This window comes from Nilaparvata lugens, chromosome 5 (genome assembly GCF_014356525.2).
Source record: "Nilaparvata lugens isolate BPH chromosome 5, ASM1435652v1, whole genome shotgun sequence".
NCBI classification, from domain to species: Eukaryota; Metazoa; Arthropoda; class Insecta; order Hemiptera; family Delphacidae; genus Nilaparvata; species Nilaparvata lugens.
This window is the reverse complement of record NC_052508.1, coordinates 35,977,735-36,000,566: the sequence shown is the minus strand read 5'-3', so window position 1 is coordinate 36,000,566 and position 22,832 is coordinate 35,977,735.

Below are 22,832 nucleotides of genomic sequence, written 5' to 3'. Positions count from 1 at the left end.
TGCTTTGATGTATGTATAATAATTTAAAATAAAGAAAATTATTGTGACAATCCTCATGACATTGAGCTCTCACCCCTTCTCCTGATTCCTCTCTCATTTTTTCTTTCCTGCTGAACGAGTGGAGGAGGAGGACAAAGGAGGAGGACAAAGGAGGAGAACGGAGGACAATTTTTGTCCTCGGAGGGGAGGAGGAGGAGGAGAACAGAGTACAAAGGAGGACAAAGGAGGACAAAGGAGGAGGAGAAAAATTTAAGTAAAAATGAACTTACATGTGTTGATTTGACGAAATGAAATAATCGGATATGCTCCTCGACTCGGTTCAGGTAGCTCCTCGGCTATGATTTTCTAGATGCAGGTAAGGTTCCTTCACGAGAGCACAATTGCTTATGAGACCGAGTTGTGAGGTGAGAAAATGCTGTGGAAAAACAATGTAACCAAACTGTAACACTAAATATATATTATAAATCAATTTAGTGTTATTTCACAAAAATATGAGAATATAACAAAAATTTTCACTTACAATCAATAATGTTAGCGCCGAGCTAAAGCTCTGGGGAGTATCGGCAGTGTTCGCCAATTGTGATACACGCCTCCTTTGTGTTTCTATCTCACTCGTACAAGCATGCAACAGACAGAGAAACAACTTGCTATATAATCGCTTTTCTCAGTGGAAAATCATCATTCACGTTAGAGAGCTATTAGTACGCGCTTCTCGACACCATGGACAAGTCACACCGTGCATCCTCATCCTCATTCTTATTGCCAGACAGCCCGCCTCCGGAGAGGGAACTCAACTTCTGGGAGCAGCAGAAGCGCCGCAGCACGGCTACAACATCAGCTGTCGCCTCCACCTCTGGCGCCCCCTCCTCCTCCTCAGCCTCAACCTCAGATCCCTTGAAGAAACAAGGGATCTTCGTCCAAGATGAGGATTCCAGCATCATCGTGGGAGACAGCAGCCCTCCCCCGCAAGCTACTTGGGCACCACGCCGAGCGGCCCTCACATCGGTACCCGCCCCCAAGCAGTCTGTCAAGAGGAGGCTGTTTGTCGACGACGACGATGAGGAGCCTGGCGTCCTCACTCAATCGAAGGTTAGCATACAAAAATATTATTATTGTAATGTACACAAAATCTTTATAAAATGTGAATTTTATAAATCTTTTGTGTGCATTACAAGTCATTACTGATTCTTATACTGTGAGCGAAGACTGAGCTATCAAATTGTGCTATCAAAACAATCCGAACACAGATAAATTCTCACGATGGTTGTATTGTTTAAACATGTTTACTAAATATGACGCATGAAACAATTCAATTATCTACCAATTTGAATTGAGTTCAAGTAATCGGAGAATTTCCGAGTTATTACTTATATATATATATATTACTTACTATATCAAATTACTGATTCGAATAATGCATAAACTGTTTGTGTGAAACAAAAATTGTTAAAAATTTGCATGAGTAATGAAACGTGAAATTCGAATAATATTGTTATTATAAATCCAATCATATTATTCTGCAATAACTTTGATGACAAATTACTTATTACTTATATGAAAATCCAATCATATGTTGTTTGAGTGTGAAACAAAAATTTGCATGATTAATGATTAATTTATGTTTTCTGCAATCATTTATGTTGATTGTAATGAAGTGGAAAATTTTTTTCCGATAATTGAGAGTTATGTCAGAGAATTTCCAAGTTATTACTCACATTTTTTGAGTAGTGAATCTGTTGAGCGCAAGATCACTCTCTCATGTCAGAGAATTTGCGAGTTATCAGTCACAGTTTTGAGTAGTGAATCTGTTGAGCGCAAGATCTCTCTCTTGTATGATTTTATAACCTGAAACAAATAAGAGTCTAATGAAATATTTTTCAACAGAAACGTGCGGTGGAAGAGGATGAGGAGGACAGCTCCATAATGACGCTGTTACAGCAGGAGGAGGATGAAATTCTCCCCGAGGAGCACTTCCTCACTGTCATCAATAGGTATGCTCCGAAACCCTGGACTCCTCTAAGAGAGTTGATGGAGGGTACGCCTTACCCTATTGAGGACGTGAGGGAGGTCTGCAATCAACATGGACGTCGCGTGGTGCTCAAGATCCGGCTGTCAGGTCAGAGAACAACAGATGTTTACATACCTGAACGTTTCACGCAGATCTTGACCTCCAAAATTTTAAAAGTAAATGCAAATCATTGTTACTGTTTGTGAAACATATTAATCAGTACATGACTGACATAAACATTGTTAAAATGCATAAAATTTAAATCATGATAATTATATTACCAGTTAACATTTTATGAATTTTATTATTACTTATTTTGTTAATAATCTTGTAACAAATTTTCGGATTTACTTTTAGGGTTTCAGTTAATATTTTATGAATTTACGATATTATTACTTTTAAAATGAAAATCATTTATTAATGCAAATCAAATCAAATCAAATTTATTTTCCATTTTTAACATAACTTACGTACATCCTTCAGAGCATGCATTAACTTCTGATTACAAAAAAATCGCTTGAAATATCTAACATACCCTGAAAAGAAAAATACAAAAGATCTTTACACTGGAAAATAAACCCAAAGGTTACTGAACCTGTTTGGGCAGATAAAAAAGTTGATACAATAATTGAAAAATACAAAAACAAAAGAAAAAGGAAAGAAGTTAAAAAACTGAAAACGACAAAAGCAAAGAAAACTTCAGCATCAGTTGAACATTACAAAAAGGAAACTAATGACATTGTACAATAGATTACATAATAGTATTACAAGTTCAATAGATTTTTTATGCTTAACAGCCATTAGAAAAACATTATTGTTAGAGTAGATTATAACAATTTTATACCTTTTAATTTTTGATTAGTGCAGTCATAATGTACCCTGCAGCTCTACTACACAATGTTGTCATAATACTTTGATACATCTTCGTGAATCAGGTGTTTGTGCAATAAACTACAGAAGGATGTCTTCTGCCTACATCCTCTTATATTAACAGGGAGCTTGTTAAAAAATGTTGGTGCCAGGTAAGAGAAGAATTTTTTAAAAATAGATAGGTTTGGTTTAGGGACTTGCACATCTAGCTGATTCCTCCCAACCATGCGCGTATTAATCAACCGCATTTCTCCACTCCGATCGAAAAAAAGCTTTAGTGTTTTATAGATATACAAGTTTCTGATTGGGAGTATTTTGAGTTCTTTGAAAGCCGGTGCAGAGTGATCATATCTACTTCTATAAGACATAATTATTATGAATGATTTCTGTAGGATAATTATTGGTTGTAAAGCTGCCTTATATGCTCCCCCCCAGACTTCCATTCGTTAACATTTTATGAATTTACGATATTATTACTTTTAAAATGAAAATCATTTATTAATGCAAATAATGCAATTTGATAATGCAAATCATTGTTACTGTTTGTGAAACATATTAATCAGTGCATGACTGACATAAACATTGTTAAAATGCATAAAATTTAAATCATGATAATTATATTACCAGTTAACATTTTATGAATTCAATATGAGCGATCGCTCACTGTGTCAAGGTCGGCTCAACGCTCTGCCTTCCTTGTTGCGATGTGAGGGCGTTGGCCCTTACACATCTGGTGTGATGCATTTCATTCATTCACGACCTTGCAAGGTCTTGTGTACATCGTACACATGGCTGGATTGGTATTCCATTCATTCTTTTATTGTGTTTGACTTTTTCACATCAACTATTTGAAATGCATTTTGAAAATTCATTTCAAATAGATGATCTGAATAGGCGAATTCAAAGTATTATTCCAAATTAATAGAAAATTCCATTTTTTCTTTTAGATAGTGTAATGATTAATTAATTAACTTTAGTTCTGTGGGTAGATGACACAAGTTGATAAGTCACATTTTTGACCATATTGAGTTATGCATATGGTTGTGTTCAGAAAAATTAGATCTATAAGATGGTATAAGTAAATATGTTGTACCTTTTAAATAGCTGAGATATAGACCTTGCTTAAGCCTGATACTGCATTTTCTTCCAAACCCCAAGTTGACAAATATTGATAAGTACATATATCTCAACACTCTTCTACCGGTTTGTATTATAATCCAATTATCAAAAGATGACAAAATTTGATAAGTGTATGTACTGGTAGGCTATTATAAAATCTGAAAATCAATAACCCATATTGAGAACTACATAACCCATACAACTTTGCAAACAGTTCAAGTTTGGTTAACTTGATCAATACTTGTAAATAATATCAATTAATTTTTAAAAAATATATTCAAATTTCTATAAAATTGATTTTTAAGATATTCCCTATACTGTTACATTGTGATTTGAAACATTTGGCAGATGGCAAGACATGATATCTCTGACATCACTTGCAAAAATTCTCAATAGTTAATTTAAATAAATTGTTTTATCCCTTGATATTTTCTATTTAAATAGTCGAGGATCAGCTGATTATATTAGTGTAAAATGGGTAAGACTATTTAAATAGTCGAGGATCATCTGATTATATTAGTGTAAAATGGGTAAGAAAAAATATTATAGATAATGTTTGCAGCTATGCCAAACTTTCAAATTGCTCTCCTGAAAAGTTTACAAATCATGACTTATCAGCTTGTGTCATCTACCCACAGAGTTAATGTTCGAGCATTGAGTTGAAAGGTAATGAAAATATTGAATGTTGAGAACACTCTTTGTGCATGTTGATATTCTTTGTGTGTCCGTTAAATCATTCTATTGGAGGAAGTTCTTTCCAATGTACTTTCTTTCCCCAACTTCTTTTCCATGTCTGTACTTTCTACCAAATTACGCACCAATACTTCCAAGGATTCAGACATAAACTTGTAGGAATCTAAAAATTTAATTTTGGCTACCGAAAGTGTCAAAAATCTCTCTGACGTATTCGCGATGCAGGAAATTTCTTTTTTACATTTACCGAGCGATTTCAGAATAAAATGCGAATCAAAACCGGAGAAATTATGAAAATAACATGATATGTACTCCGGAGTACGTGCTGTTAAATTGAGAAGTTCAGTAATTTGTTGATAGAGTGCATCACTGCAGGTTATATAAGGTGTGTACTGCGCCAAATGTAAGCCATTATCAGTTTTACCTTTGAACAGGAATCATGTCCTATTCTTTGTGTTCTGATATTTTGGACAAGCCACAAACTCGCTCTATCCAGTGTGATCTTGATTCTGATATTTTGGACAAAGCTCAGTCGTCGGTACTTTACGATATTGAATCAACAAATTTCTATTATGAACCAAGGAGAAGCAGTACACCAATCCAGAAGTCGGGAGAGGAGGGGGAAGAGGAGGTGGAGGAGCAGAAACGTGAGGAGGAACAGATACGTGAAGAGGAACAGAAAGGAGTGCAAAAGCAGACACCTACGAAAATTGCTACGGTTGATCTTCACTGGTTTAAACAAACTTGTAATCAAATTATTGTGAAAGAACTTGCTATCGTTGACGAGTGCAATAATTATGCTGTATTCCATTTCAAATCACCATTTGCAAAGATGGAATTGAGCGCAAAATTGTATAACGACGTAACATGGTTGGAACGTAACTATCATAAAATAAAATGGGAAGATGGAGATTTAGAATACAGTGACTCATTAATACGTGATTACCTTGCAGGTTATGAGAAAATTTTCACAAAAGGAACTGAGAAAGCAAAGTTTTTGAGAAGATTGCATTCTAACGTACAATGCATACCGGAGGACTTTCTCAAGCCTGATTTCAGCTTTTTCACCACTTCGTGGTGTTATGATGCATGTAAGATACATAAGTATAGACCCGATGGAAGGTGTGCGTTGTACAGTGCCCAACATTATAATTCTTTGCTGTTTAAAAATATGTATCAAACAAATAATTTCTTGTGCGAAAACAATCGAATGCAAAGTATGAAATTGGCACCGATGTATACGAATGCGCAGAAAAGAAACTTTGCACGTTATGGATTCTTCTACAACGGAAAGGAATTACAGTGTGTTTATTGCTTGCATGCACTGAGACTGCATAAAGCTCGCACGTGTTGTCTGTCTACAATTAGATACGCCCCCCTCAGAGACAACTGTGTTACAGCTAAGTGCACATTCCTACCTTATCAATTTTATTGTTCATAACTTAATCAATGTCATGCAGTGTTTTAGCTTTGCAAAAATTAACTCGCCTCTGGATGAACTTTGGAAATGCTTGTATGACATTGCAGATAAAAAATGTAAAAGATCATTGCCCTCTCTCTGTTAAGACATCAATAGAGCTGATACCCCCAGTGATATAGGTCTGAGGATATCTATAGCCATTTTTGGAATACTTTGATAAATTAATTACAAATAAAGAAAATGCAAGAATGTTAATTATATCTCCCAGTGCTGGGGGAAAAACAAATCTCTTATTTAATTTAGTATTTGCTGAAAATGGTTTAAAATTTAAGCACATTTACTTATTTACCTATATGGACTTTGACATGATGAAAAAAGAAAAATTCAAGCTCATAGATAGATAGATAGATAGTCACTAGATAGATCCATGATAGTGCTTGAGAACCAAATTTTGTAACAAATTGAATGCTTCAATTACTTGAGATGTCATACAGACAAGGAAAGGTTTAATCATTGCTATAGAAGTTTCATCAAACTTCTTAACAAAAACAGTATGAATATTTGAAGTTTTTGTTTCAACGCAAGTTTCATTATCAATTTATCTAAATTTGAAACTCTTTGTTTTATTCTGATTCATAGTTTCAGATTGAAGATTTGATGTTGAAATTGAAGTGAACATAATATTTGAACGATTTGTGACAAAATCAGGAAATTGAAGAAGTTTTGGGCAATAGCCTGTTTTTTCTTTTCCAACTATTGTATTGTTCGCTCTATCTAATAAATAAATAAAGCTAATGAGAGAATGCTTTATTCGTGTAGATTACAATATATACTGGTTTTTCACACTTATATACAATTATAAATGAATTTACATAATATAGACTGAGAAAATATTTTTTGAAGTGCATATGATATGAAAAAAGCAGTTGTCAATAGTTGTAGCTAATATTGTTATGCATTAACATGAATTTGGAAAGAATATTTGAAAAGATCCTTGCAACTAACTCTAGAACGAGAAACTTAAAGAGTAATAGGGTTTTAGCACATCTACAAAAGAGTTTCTTATCTATACTAGACTGGGATTGATTCACTTTAATCTGTCAGTATAAGTTGAATTGGGTTCTTATATCTTAGAGATTCATGATGCTGAAGTAAGATCTGACTGAGAGAATAATTTGAGCATATCTTCCAAGGTTGACTCTCACTACACTTGCATATGATGGATTCACTTTAATCTGTCAGTAGAAATATGGATTCACTTTAATTTGACAGTAGAAATATGGATTCACTTTAATTTGACAGTAGAGAATTTTTCCCTCAAAGGGAAATTATTTTTTCCCTTTTTCCCTCCCCCTCGTCCTCACTGGGTGAGGGAGAGGGAGAGGAAGAAGGAGAGGGAGAGGGAGAGGGAGAGGGAGAGGGAGAGGAGAGGGAGAGGAGAGGGAGAGGGAGAGGGAGAGGGAGAGGGAGAGGGAGAGGAGAAGGAGAGGGAGAAGGAGAGGGAGAGGGAGAGGGAGAGGGAGAGGGAGAGGAGAGGGAGAGGGAGAGGGAGAGAGAGAGGGGGAGGAGAGGGGGGCGCAGAGGGGGAGGGGGGAGGGGGGAGGGGGATTTGCGCAAAAATTTTTCCTTATTTCTAGGGCCGGACAGTTTCAGTCATTTGTTCCAAAAGATGTTTTTTTAAAGTTAGGATGAAGCTTGCTCGGCTCTCGATGGACCTGATAGAAACAGGAAGTGCATTCCATGCACGACAGGCACTGACTAAGAAGGATTTTGTGAAAATAGTAGTTCGATGATTGGGTATCCTTAAAGTACTTTCTCCGGTTCTAGTATGTGAAGCATCTATCCTCCTACCTTCAGAGACAAATTTGAAATCATCTTTAAAATAGTTCGGATTACCGTATATCAAGATATCTCTAACAAGCTTGACTATTCGAAAAAGCCTCTGATCAGGAAGCTTTAATGTTGAACTAGCAATGTGGGCTGGGGTGATATGATCATGGCGTTGGAGAGAGTAGACGAAATGTAGACAATAATTTTGGCAACACTGTAGTTTATCATTCAGAGTGACTTGCATATTGTTAAGAACAGAATTACAATACATTAAATGTGGGAAGATGAGAGATTGAACCAATAATAATTTAATGTTTCTAGGGAGGATATCGTGCATTTTCTTCAATGCATGCATGGCTGAGAATACCTTTTTACAAGTTTTGTTCACTTGTTCTGACCAGTCAAGAGTATTATTCATAATAATGCCTAAATTTTTAACTGAGCTACAGTAAGGAATGTCATTACCGTCTACACTAATTTTGTGAATCGATTCAAGGTCAATATTGTTTATAAGACGAGAATATCCAATTATAATGGGTTGTGTTTTGATGGGATTAAGCTTAAGGCCATTTTTCTTTGTCCATCCACTATCGAATTGATATCCTGATTCATTATTCCAACTGTTTCATTAATTTTTGTTATGGGACAGCTTAATAGATTTGAAGGTCGTCTGCATAAGTATGGAAACTGGAGAATTTGATAATGGAAGAAAGGTCATTAGCATACAAAGTGAAGAGGAGAGGGCCTAAAATGAACCTTGTGGTACTCCATGCATAACGTTTTTCCAAGTTGACTTTTTGTCACCGACAGATACACATTGTTTCCTACCTAATAGATAGGATTTAAACCAAACTAACGAGTTGTGACTGAAACCAAGAATAGCCAACTTATTCAGAAGGACTGTATGATCAACAGTATCGGATGCTTTAGAAAAATCAAATAGGGTGAGGATGGTGCATTTTCTTTGGTCCATAGCTAACCTTATATCATCAGTGACACGAAGCAGAGCTGTCTCAGTTGAATGGAATTTTCTAAAGCCTGATTGAAAGTTATGAAGCTTACTATTGTTGTCTAGAAATTTTACAACTTGAGCATGAATGAGTCTTTCTAGCACTTTGGACAATGCAGGTAAAATACTGATTGGTCTAAAATCCTCAACTTTATTGGGTGATGGAACTTTATTTAGCGGGCGAACCAGAGCAAACTTCCAGTTTTCAGGGAAAATGCCTTCTTCAAGTGACTTGTTGAAAATGTATGTAATGGTTGGTAAAACAGCAAATAACATCTTCTTGATAAATTTAATAGGAATTTTGTCTACACCCGTAGCATTACTATGAATACATTGATTTGCTCTGAAAGTGTCTTCTTCTGAGATTGGATGGGAATGAAATTGATCAGTGATTGGTAAATCTAAGTTTGTAACCTGCTCTTCAAGATCATCTATATGATTAGCAATGACAACTTCATCGCGTTGGTTAGAGTGTGAAACGAAATGGTCATTTATATTATTCAATGGTAAGTCAATTTGTGGATTCGATTTCTGTTTGCCAAGCCCGAATTCTTTTATTCCCTGCCAAAGTGATTTAGAGTCTTGTCTATTGTTTGTCATAAACGAATTCAAGTACCTAATCTTTGAGTTCCGTAATTCCTGTTTAACCCTATTTCTAAGGCTCCTATACTCTATCAAACTGTCCAAGTCAAATGTCTTTTCAAATTTTCTATGTGCTTTGTCTCTACGTCCCATCATCTTAAGTATGTCTTCAGTCATCCACGGTACTCGTCGTTTTCTATTAATCCTCCTTGTCACATAAGGTGCATGTTTGTCATACAAAGTCAAAGTCCAATTCTCGAAAGTCTTGACCATGTCATCAACTGAGGGTAATGCTTCAATTTGATGCCATGGAGTCTGAGCCACATCAGTCAGGAAGGCGGCTTCATCAAAGTTTTTGAAGTCTCTATAAGTGATAATTTTCTGTTCTGGCTTGGGTATCTTATGGGAAAGTACACAGTAGATCAAATCATGTCTAGAAATAGCTGGGACTGAGATTTGGCCTGCTTGAACAACCTCATTGGGATCACTAACAATGAGAAGGTCAATGAGTGTGTCTGATTCATTAGTATGATGAGTTGAATCGAGAGGTAAAATAGTCATGTTTAGGCATTGGAAAATTGTAGTCAGTTGGAAGTAGTCAAAGTTACGATTTGTCATGTTCAAGTCGGTGTTCATATCCCCCATAACTAGTATATGGTTATAACAAGGCATAAGAGAAAGCAAGGCACTTTCGGAATCTGTGAAATGACCTATTTTTGGTGGGCGATAACAGATACCAACGAGTAATTTATCAGTACTAGATAAGGATAATTCAAGTAGCATAAACTCTGGTCTGGAACAATACTCTTGTTTAGATGTGATTAAAACTTTTGTTTTGATACCTTCTTTCACATAAATTGCTACACCCCCACAAGCTTTATTTAATCTATCATTCCGGAAAAGATTATATCCAGGCAATGCAACAAAATTTGATGAAATACTAGGCTTCAAAAATGATTCGGAAATTCCGATTATATTGAAGTCCTGAAAACGGAAGATTGCTCTGAGTTCATCAATGTGGCAACTAAGGGATTGTACGTTAAGGTGAGCAGCCTTGAAAAGTATTTGAAAGAGTGGAGCTTATTTGCTAGAAACATACCTGCGTCATTATTACTATTATTAAAATAATCATACCTACTTGAGGGCGAGCGAGCTGACGTGTCAGTGAGAGGCATCATGGAAGCAGCAGACCAATCGTGAACCGACCTCATAACGACACATGACGGGGAAAATGGGGATGAAACTGATAAAATTTAACCTAAATGAAAAAGTCTCTTGATTCGAGTGCATTCAGCATGCCTTGACAGTTCGGCTCCCTTCACTATTTAAAGCACTAGTTAAAAAGAAATTCACTAAACACAATAAGATGTAGATGTGTGGAGTTCTGGTGATGAATAATCCTAATGGTGAATAAGATGAAGATTGAGGAAGAACTGGTAGTGGGAGATCTGGTCCAAGTGGAGATAGAGCGAGTAGGTATCCAGTAGTGGAAGAATCGGGTCCAAGTGGAGGTAAGCGAGAAGGAATCCAGTAGTGGAAGATCGAGTCCAAGTGGAGACAGAGAGAGATGGAATCCAGTGGTGGAAAATCGAGTCCAAGTGGAGATAGAGAGAGATGGAATCCAGTAGTGGAAGATCGTGTTCATGGTGGAGATAGAGCGAAATGGGATCCAGTAAAAACTGAAAAAGAGAAGAAAAAGCCAGCAGGAAAACGAAAAATCTTTGAAGAAAGTTATCAATTGAGAAAAGATACATAATACAACTGATAATGAATAATATTCGCATAAAATTGAAGAGGAATAGTATGATTTAATGTGGGAAAGAATAAAATATTATATGGATAAATATATGGATATTATAATATAATATATGGATACTAGTAGAAGGTTATCAGATAGAAAGAGAAAAGGTAGAAAGATAAATAGATATAGAAAGAGAAATAAACATTTGAACATGCTGGATAGCTAGTGAAAAAATCACAGGGAAAATAATGATAATAATAGGAAAGAAAAGAAGAGAAAGAAGGAATGTGCACGAATTGAGAAGAACTTATGAAACTGAACTATAGAATGAAAATAGAACATCGTATTGTGATCTGAATTAATCAAGGAGAGAAGAAGAAGAAGAAAGAAGAAGAAGAAGAAGAAGAAGAGAAGAAGAAGAAGAAGAGAAGAAGAAGAAAGAAGAAGAAGAAGAAGAATAGAAAAGAATAATAATCATCATCGCAAACAACAATATTCAAGTAATCATTATAAATATAAGATCAAGAAGAGAAATTAGAAAGAAAAATAAAAAATAGAGGAGACGATGGAGAAAGTGCTAGATTATTTTAGATGAGTTTTAAATAGGATTGAACGGTGAAGTGTGAAAAATATTATATAGTATTTTACTATACTTCTATTAGAAGTATAATTAACTATTGGGACTTGCAATAACAATAAAATAGTAAATTGAGAACTGTAATATTTCAGTGATGAATGTCTAAGATAACGTTAAATGAAACACAGCCCCTATATAAGCATATGAACAGACTACCCACCCCTCCGCTCTATCAATAATTCTTCACACATTTGCTCCTATTGCTCGAGCTGTGGCAACAGTAGGAGATATCATTATGTACACCTTATATAGAAGAGATTACTATCTTTACCTATGGATTACATCCATATCTATAACGTATGTTAATCATCCAATTTATTTGAAATTCAGCATTTCGAAAATTATTAATTATGGAAATAATTTGGTAAGAGATGTAATAATTATTAGTAAGAATAGAGATAATGATTCTCTAAGTACCCTCTGGAGTATAGTAGTTGATGCATTGAACGTAGTTTTGGGAATTAATATCAAGATAAATTATTAATCAGTATTAACAAATGTGGATCTCCTTAGTTTGAAATAATTGCCTCATACATAATCATAAATAGCAGTGGAAAGATTCATTTATAGAACAGAAAGCCAGCTCATGAAAAATGCCAAGGTATATCTAATGTGAAATGTTTTAATACGAATTTCCTATTATTGTAGTGAAGGGCACCTTAGTAATCGAATCCTGAAATGATTTAATTTACCTTTATTTTTTGAAGGTCGGTCATCATCTCGACTGTGTGGACCCTCTTGGATCCTCCCTCGCCGATAGAGATCTTGATCCTCCCGTCCGATGACCAGACATTCCTATGCCCATGACAGTCGGCCGCAGCGTTGAGGATCTTGAGACGCTCCGCAGTCAGATCCTCGCGAATGGTGACGCCGGAACCCTTCAGCTTCTTCTTAGCGTCGAAGATCATCTTCCTGGTCCGGAAGCTGCAGAGTCGAACTATGATGGGTCGGTCCTTAGGTTTTGCTTGCCCTTGTTGAGGTGGTTGACGCCTTCCAATGCGATGCGAGCGGTTGACATCCGCCAGAGTCACGGGCACGTTCAGCTTCTTGTTAAAGACATCAAGCGCCAGCAGGTCCGTGTCTTCTTTGTCGCTCTCTGGGATCCCAAAAATACGTATAGAATGTCGGCGCCCATATTGCTCGAGGTCGTCGACCTTCAGGTGACAAGACACCTCCAGCTCACGAATTCTATCGTGCAGCTGTTTGTTCTCCTCCTTCAATGCCTGAAGTTCCTCGAAAATAGATTTCACAGCCATTGATACAGCACTGTGGACAGACTCTTTGATTTGCTGTCAAATAATGAGGAGGGTCTCTTCGGACAATGCTCCAGAAATAGCTGGCTTCGGAGCATTGACCTCATTCTTCGGTGTGCCTCTGTTCGGTCGACACATCGTGTACCGTTAGGTGGATTTACACTTTTATAGGCTAGGCGAGAAGGTGAACTGAAGAATTAGGAATGTTTTTTCAAGATAAATAAAAACAGTGTGAGTTAATCAAAATTATAATTTCACTATTGAATTTAGCTCGAGAAACTGAATAACTAGATGTATAATTTGGAGTGAATTGAACTGTATAACCCTACGAAATATCTGTTAGAAGACGGAGCAGAACTGACACACGTTTACTCACTCGACATAACCAAAAGAGAGCGAGAGAGAGAGAGAGAGAGAGAGAGGAGAGAGAGAGAGAGAGAGAGAGAGAGAGAGAGAGAGTGAGAGGTTCTTCTCCTTCTAAGGAGCGGTGGAGGGGTCAGGAGTGGTGCGGCAGGAGTGAGGGAGGTGGGGAGTATGTAGGATGGGTGGGGGTGAGTGGGGGAAAAGTCTTAAAAAAACGTCCCAGTACCCATACTTGGGATCTACTAACGTTATATTTTCGAGCTCAAAATTTAAGTGGTTTTATTCTTTATTTTGTGAATTTAATGTTTTTACAAGTTTTACTATCAATCTATCAAAATTCAAAATTGTTTGTTTTATTCTAATCTATACTCTCAGATTGTGATTTGGCGTAGAAAATTGAAATGGACATAACCTATGTATGATATTTGCACAATTTGAAACTGAATTGGGAAATTGAAAAAGTTTTGGGCAATAACCTGTTTTTCTTTCCTGATCATTATATTGTTTGTGGTAATCTAATAAATAAATAAATAATCAACAGGGCACAAAAATTCAAATCATACAACAACGCTAAATATTATAACGCTACAATGATTCATAAGCATGGTTTTATTCAGAAGCAAAGTACTTGTGACTGTATTAGCACGATTCAGAACTGGGCTTATATACGGTAGCAAATATTACGAGAAGTACCTAATTCCTGATTCACCAAAACAAGTGCAGATCACCATGTACAACGGCCTGTAAACAACTGAACAATGGACAGTTGATAACTGTCTTTTTTTCTATTTTATAAACAATCGAATTCATTTCTGGTCAATTATGAATTTAATAGAATCTACTGCACAGGCGCCAGCAGGCGCCTGAACCCAAAAAAAGTTATGATTCATATAAGCATAATTTTATTCAGAAGCAAAGTATTTGTGATTCTGCACGATTCAGAAAACATTCCAAACAAGAAGATCGTCAGTCATTACAATATTGACCCTATTGGAAACCCCCCCTCACTACAATGACAAGGACGCAGTCTGCGCAATCTCCCCCCCCCCCCAAGGTTACCACTTCTGGACAATGACAATGTACAGTGTCATACTGTACATTAGTTTTTGCATTTCACCTTTTTTCCAATTGAATACTTGTACCCTATTACCACTTCAAAGAAAGTAAATGTAAATGGAAAAAAAAGTGAACAGAGAATTGGCTCATCTTGGAAATCTTGCAGTATACTAGAAGTATTTTTTTATTGCAGAAATTTTCGTTTAAGCATGAACTATTATTCATTCATATTATCCAATAGCTTACTTTTTCTCGAGAATTTAGGAATGATTGGTTGTTTTCTAATTACAGTGTAAGAAAAAAACATGTAAAACTTGATCTCTCCAAAACTAAATTTTTCCTGGGTAGTATCATGTAAAGTTCTTGGGTTGAATTTGAATTGCCATGCATGGCCCAACATGGATAATAAAGAATTCGATGAGAGAAGAATAAACCATGTCTCCAAAATAGCTGTACAAATAGAATATAGTACAGATTTCATGTGATATTGAAATGAAATGGGAATAAATAATAATATGGATGTCAAACCACTGTATAAGCATATATAATAATAGATCATATAATATGAATATAGTATATAACATAAAACACAATAGCACAGACAAGAAGACGGGCAATATCTCATTGAACAAAAACAATCAATTGTTTCGACAACCAAAAACCAGTTTTCCGGTTCTCCGGTGTGAGTGTGTGTACTCACAATCATAGCAGTTGGGACTGTGTTAGTGAGTTCGAACTTTTTCAAAAGGCTAGTAGGGAATTGAAGCTTTCTCGATTGAGAGTTCTTTGCAGGTACTTTGTTCTAGCGTGTTTCGGACGCTGTTTTCCAACCGATAATCATGAAAATGGTACCAAATTGTTCAGAAAGATTTGGACATCTGGCGCCGTACCGCCAAATTTTGATATCACTTATCAATTTTTTCCTATTGAACGTCAAACTTTGCCAAATTTTCTCCAAGTTCATCAAATTTTAAAGTCATTTTATAGATGGAAAATTGGAATTCGACGGTACGGTGCCAGATGTCCAAATCTTCCTGAAAAATTTGGTACCATTTTCATGATTATCGGTTGGAAAATAGCATCCGAAACACGCTAGAACATAGTGCCTGTTTCAGCCCTTTTTCCGAATTGAAACATTGCTCTTAAGGGTAATGGTAGAAATATTGTCACTTCAAATACTATTCAATCATCCTTGGCACAGTCTGCTGGAAGGCTGAATGCAACTTCTATCAGTTATGAAACAAACTCTCAAGTGGCGCTTAATTCTATTGGAGAATTCAGTGGCCATGTGTCTGATAGTCGATCTCCTCTCTCTAATTCTCCTCCTCTAATTGTATACCATATTCTTCTGTTTTGTTGAAAATGGCTTCAACTTCCACACCTTGCTTGAGTCTTGTGAAAAATGTTCATTTTTCATCCCCTCTTCAAGTATGTAGCCTTTTCAGCATTATAAAACTTGTTCTCTTATGATTTTTGATCGTTCAAAACATCATTCCCAGTTCCAAAGTGCTTCCTGCTCAGTTTAGTTTGCATTTGCTTCGAGTTGCAACATTCTCATGGCGACAAGGAAATTCTCAACTCCTACAAAGTTTCCATCAACTTCTTCATTTCGGGGATTGTACTAAATCCATTTCCTGCTTTATTCACGATGAATAAAGGGGATCTCCACTCATCACTTCATCATCTTGGGGATTGTACTAAATCCATTTCCTGCTTTTTTCACATTGGATAAAGAGGATCTCTACTCATTAATTTGTCAACTCAATATTATTGAATATCTTGTCTAGTCCATGATAAATGACTAAACATGAACAAATGTATTCTTTAACTCTTGATTGACCTATGTCAAGATGTTAGGTTGCTTAATATTTTTGTAACCTCACTTTCATTTAATTGTTTTTATTATCTTAAGTATTTTCAAGTATTTTTCTATATTTTTGAATCTGCATTTGAAGTTCAGCTGTAATTTCAGTTTTGATATTTCATATCTTTATCCCATATGTTAACATTTTTAGGCTAGCTATTAACTTAGCCTTTTCACTTCCCTTCAGAATAACATTTCTTTGATTATCATTTGAAATATCTGTGTTTCAATGATGAAACTTCAAATTTGTACATTTGATGATTATTTAATATTAATTCTCTCCAGATTGTTTTAGGTTCACAGAAAAACATTTGTTTAATCCTGGTTATTATTACGGTATACTATTTTCAATATTTTTCTTCCGAATTGATTTATTTCTCTTAGCTTCAACCTTCAAATTTTCAGTAATTTCAAATTCCTGTAATAATTTTTACTTTCCTTGCCCTATTACCATAGGTAACAAAAGTATTGCTCTCCAAAAAAAATTAAGGTACCCCAATTTGTAAATCTCTATACGTTTCAAGTTCCCCTGAGTCCAAAAAAGTGGTTTTTGGGTAAAGGTCTGTATGTGTGTGTGTGTGTGTGTGTGTGTGTGTGTGTGTGTGTATGAGTGTATGTGTACATGATATCTCATCTCTCAATAAACGGAATGACTCGAAATTTGGAACTCATGGTCCTTACCATATAAGGATCCAACACGAACAACTTCGATCAAATTTAATTAAAGATGGCGGCTAAAATGGCAAAAATGTTGTCGAAAACAGGGTTTTTCGCGATTTTCTCGAGAACGGCTTCAATGATTTTGATCAAATTCATACCTAAATTAGTCATTGATAAGGTCTATCAACTGCCATAAGTCCCATATCTGTGAAAATTTTAGGAGCTCCACCCCATCTATGCAAAGTTTGATTTCATATTCCCAATTATCAGGCTTCAGATACAATTTCAACGAAAAATTTCGAGTGGAAAAGATTCAGCATGAGGATTTCTAAAACTAGTGTTTTGTAACATTTCCACCTAAGATCAAAAATAAGCATGAAATTCGAGAAAATGTGATTATTCAATTGCAAACTGTTGGCAACTGTTGATTCTATTAAATGATTCACTATAGAGATAGCACACCTCGTGTGTCTTCAGCATTATTGTCCTGTCACCAGCTTGCTCAAATCTTTGAATAAATGGTAGACTTGAGATGCGTGGGAACACTAGCGTCAGGTGATCAATTTACATAACGGCAAGGAAAGTTGTGTGAGTGTGCCACACCAGATTTCTTATTGAGCTCTTCTGAGTGTCATTTTCAAATAATTTGCTATTTTTCTATTATTTTAATTTTTCAAACTTCATTATTCTCTTGGTCTGACATCAGATATAATAATTGTCAACTTTTTAGGAATTTTGGATTTAAGTTTCAAATTCAATAGCACCCTCAAACATTTTGCACTTTACCTTTGTTCTCTAAGAAATTCTTATGAAAAATCTATTATTTGTTGTTGGTTATTGTTTTAATTGCAATATCATTCATATATATACTTTTTGATTATCTATTGTAATTAATTCCACCTGACTTATATTTTTTACCTTTTTTAATAATTGTCCTTCGAGCATTAAAATTGCTTATTCAACTACTTTGGTGTTGACAACCTTTTTTCCTTTTATCTACAATCCCTTGAGCTACCAAAGGTGCCATCTACCCTTTTGCATGGACAAGCTATTGGCCAAGGCAAGTGCATGCACAAGGGTGCACCAGTATTTATCATATTAATTTTTCTGTCCATCTATTCTAATATTAGCCTTTCAATCATTTTCTCTATCTTCATACATTTATACAGTCCACCAGTTTTGGGCAGAAAATTCAATATAAATTGTCCACTGGGCCTTGGATTTGTGCCACAAGATTGACTAGACCATTTTAAATTGATCTTGACCATTTTGGGCCTCACCCGTATACTTACAACAAATGTTAGGTGGTGTTAATTCTACTGTGTTATATTTTTCCTCAAAGATTGTGTATGTTTCTTAGGATATTCATAAACTAATGCATATTGTTCTTTCGATTTTAAGGGACTCTGATCACTATCAAGGCGTGCTGTGACACGATTCTACCATGCTGACCTGTGACACCCTCTTTCAATTGCACGATCTGGAAGCTACCATCACCTGCTTCAAAGCAAAGCATCCTTGTTTCCGATGCAGACTCCCAGAGCTACAAATCTCAAAGCTCATCATGCAGATTAACATTGCCGCTATTGTAAGGTATCTCTCCTCGTATTTGGAACAGTTTAAATTGATCAAAAATGGCTTCTAAAGCCACTAAGTCTGATGTCATTGTCCGTCAATGGATGGGTGTTGCAATTTTTTTTTTTTTTTGATTGTATGACAATCATATTGGAAGTAAAATTACTAATAGTGATTAACATAGAAAGCTACTAACAGTGCGCTCTCGCCTGACTAAACTACAGGAATTGTATGATAATTTCTACTTTCAAATTGATCAAGAGACAGTTGATCAAAACAGTCATATTGATTTTACTGATAAATTTATTGATCTTATCACTAAAATTACCATACTTTGTGAGTCTTTTGAATGTCAAAAGGCACAGCAGCGTTCAGCGTGCAACAATATGAACATGTCTCAAGACATGTCCATCATCAATCCAACCTTACCCTTGTTGTACAATCAGGCAGCAGGTGCCTCAGTCACTCAGTATGCAGCAGCAGCTCCTATCTCAAATCCAACATCAGTAACAGGGTCCGCAGTTAATCAGCCGCCAGTAGTTTCTCAATCTCAACCACCCTGGCAGCCTGTTTACTCTCCTGCTATTCAATTTCAAGGTTTTTAATCACCTGGAATCGAGTTACCAAAATTTGATGGTGTATTTTCTCATTGGTTAGAGTATCGCTCATCCTTCTCCAATATTGTCGCTAATAATATATCAGTAGCTCTGGAGTTGAGTTGGAGCCGGCAACCAGGACGGATGTTTTTTTCGAAGCTCCGTTATCTAATCGATACTCTGTGCAAAGTGTAGGCCTATAGTGAATTTCAACAATCGGTTTCCTGCATATTGTTCAAACTCGGTTGAACATCTACAAAATTCAAGCATTCTAGTGCTTTTTGACGAATGCAGAGAAATATTAAGAGCTATTGCTCGCCTTCAGGTTCAGTGAAACGTGAGAGGTCCAAAAGTTCACCAGAAGCAGTTGTTCAGGACTTTAAAAAACATACATCAGGCCAGAAAAACATGGATGGAGCAGAAGTTAAACAATTTTTCACGGAGTTTACAACGAAATTGACAACAATGGAGAACAAACTTTGCAGTGCCGCAACAAAGGGTGACATTGCATCCCTTAGTGCATTGATTAGTTTGGTACTAGAAAAAAATAAAATAGTAAAAGGTGATATTAAAGTTTTGAAAGACCAAAATAAGGCCCTCATGAAGCGTGTGATTGGCTTGGAGGATCAGAGCAGACGGAATAATTTGATTTTTAAAGAGCTACAGTACGATCCAAGAACCACTAACTGGGTCAATATTGTCAGAGGTTTTTGTGTGGACTTTTTGGGAGCAAGGGCTGACTTATGGGTAAACAGAGCGCATTCTCTTGAACCCGCTAAGAGTGGGGGACCTATCATCGCACATATACCTATAGACAGTGACTTGCAGTACATTTTAGCCAATACCAACAAGCTGAATGGTTCCAACTATTTTGTGCATGAAGTCTATTCCTCTGAAACCAGGAATGCTAGGGCTAAGCTTTTAGAAGTTAAACAAGAAATACTTAAGCTCACACCAAGTGAGCGCATACTTTTGGCACATGACAGACTTATTGTGAAAGGACTAGCATTCAAATGGGATGACGAGGTCGGGCTGCAGTGCGGCGGTAAACCAGGCGGGAATGAGTTGCGGGGGATCATCGGAGACCGAGTCGACGATCTACTCGAGAATTTGGAGGAACATGACGGAGAGCAACGGGGTGATGATGCAAAGCAGTGATGTGTATCCATCAGCTGGACTGTACAAAATTACTGTGAATTAGGTATCATAGTTTACAATGTGGCAGGTTTGCGAGGTAAGCCATATAATAGTAGTATAGTATTGCAGATTGAACCCACCAATCACAGAGCAGTATTTTAATTAGGGGGCGGAGCCTAATCCCCCAGGGAGGCTCTTAACCCTGCCCAAGTTTCCTAACCCCTTGCCTGGACCAGTTTTCCCCAGCGATACTAAAACCGCCATTTTATTTCAAGTATTTATTTGAAAAAAACAAATTTATGGGCGTACCAATTGCAGAATCCCCCTCCAAGCAATCCCCCACACTTCGCGGACCCCCCCAGCCTAAACCAAATCTCCTCCTCCTACTGAAGACCACCATTTTTGTTCAAGTACTTATTTTAAAAAAATAAGTAGACACTTGCAAGATCCTCCTTCCAAACAAGTCCCCCCCGTCACCCGCTATGCTGTCGCCCGCCGCCGCCCGTCACCCGAATATCGGCTATGTAATGTAAGTAGATTATTGGTTTTGTTCATTGCTTCAGAAAGAGTGTATAACAAAAAGTTTGTAGTATTACTTCTTATCTATAGAAGGAGCATGTATGAAATTTTGTTTTTACAATGAATGGAACTCTGTTTACGCTAACCTGTTCTGGAGGAATGTTGTTTTGACGCTGAGGCAGACTGCAAGTTTGTTCACATCAATGCTGACCTACCCTACTCTCTTCTTCTTCTTCTTCTTCTCTGTCAAGTCAAACACGTTTTCAGTTTTTTGCTTGCATCAAGGTCTGGTCTTTTTATTGTTCAGAGCCGACTGCTTGTTATAATCATCGTATCTTTTCAAGAGTCTAGTTTGGAGCGGTCTATTCAAAAGTGTTTCATCATATTTCACCTCAGGTTCTGAAATGTTAATCATTTTAAAAAACTCATTTATTATATGGTAATCTGGTAGCCCCTTTGCTTGTAGACTCTTCCAATCAAATGTTTTTATGCGGTAAGACACTTACTAATTGAATAATAAACGAACTTAATTATTTCCGTGTTGAGTTTTTCTATGAAAATATTGTTATCAAAAATAATATCATCCATGCTATCTTTCACAACTTGTAGCATTGTATTTAAATCTCCAATACTAACAAGTTGTGCTCTCTCAATATAAAACTCTTTCCTTGATATAAAATTCGATTTCTCACTATTACTGATAAATGCTGAATTCAATCTATCCTGAAAATCTCTGTTTTCATATACTAGTTCTGGAAAAATACTTTTGATTGTTTCTACTGTTGTATTTAGATTTTCCAAGCTTACCAATGTTGCTTTTTTAATGTTAAACTATTTCCTAGATATAAAATTCGATTTCTCACTATTACTGATAAATGCTGAATTCAATCTATCCTGAAAATCTCTGTTTTCATATACTAGTTCTGGAAAAATACTTTTGATTGTTTCTACTGTTGTATTTGAATTTTCCAAGCTTACTAATGTTGCTTATTCAATGTTAAACTCTTTCCTAGATATAAAATTCGATTTCTCACTATTACTGATTAATGCTGAATTCAATCTATCCTGAAAATCTCTGTTTTCATATACTAGTTCTGGAAAAATACTTTTGATTGTTTCTACTATTGTATTTGAATTTTCCAAGCTTACCAATGTTGCTTTTTCAATGTTAAACTCTTTCCTAGATATAAAATTCGATTTCTCACTATTACTGATAAATGCTGAATTCAATCTATCCTGAAAATCCCTGTTTTCATATACTAGTTCTGGAAAAATACTTTTGATTGTTTCTACTGTTGTATTTGAATTTTCCAAGCTCACCAATGTTGCTTTTTCAATGTTAAACTCTTTCCTAGATATAAAATTCGATTTCTCACTATTGCTGATAAATGCTGAATTCAATCTATCCTGAAAATCTCTGTTTTCATATACTAGTTCTGAAAAATACTTTTGATTGTTTCTACTGTTGTATTTAAATTTTCCAAGCTTACCATGTTGCTTTTTCAATGTTAAACTCTTTCCTTGATATAAAATTCGATTTCTTACTATTACTGATAAATGCTGATTCAATCTATCCTGAAAATCTCTGTTTTCATATACTAGTTCTGGAAAAATACTTTTGATTGTTCTACTGTTGTATTTAATTTTCCAAGCTTACCATGTTGCTTTTTCTATGTTAAACTCTTTCCTAGATATAAAATTCGATTTCTCACTATTACTGATAATGCTGAATTCAATCTATCCTGAAAATCTCTGTTTTCATATACTAGTTCTGGAAAAATACTTTTGATTGTTTCTACTGTTGTATTTAATTTTCCAAGCTCACCAATGTTGCTTTTTCAATGTTAAACTCTTTCCTAGATATAAAATTCGATTTCTCACTATTGCTGATAAATGCTGA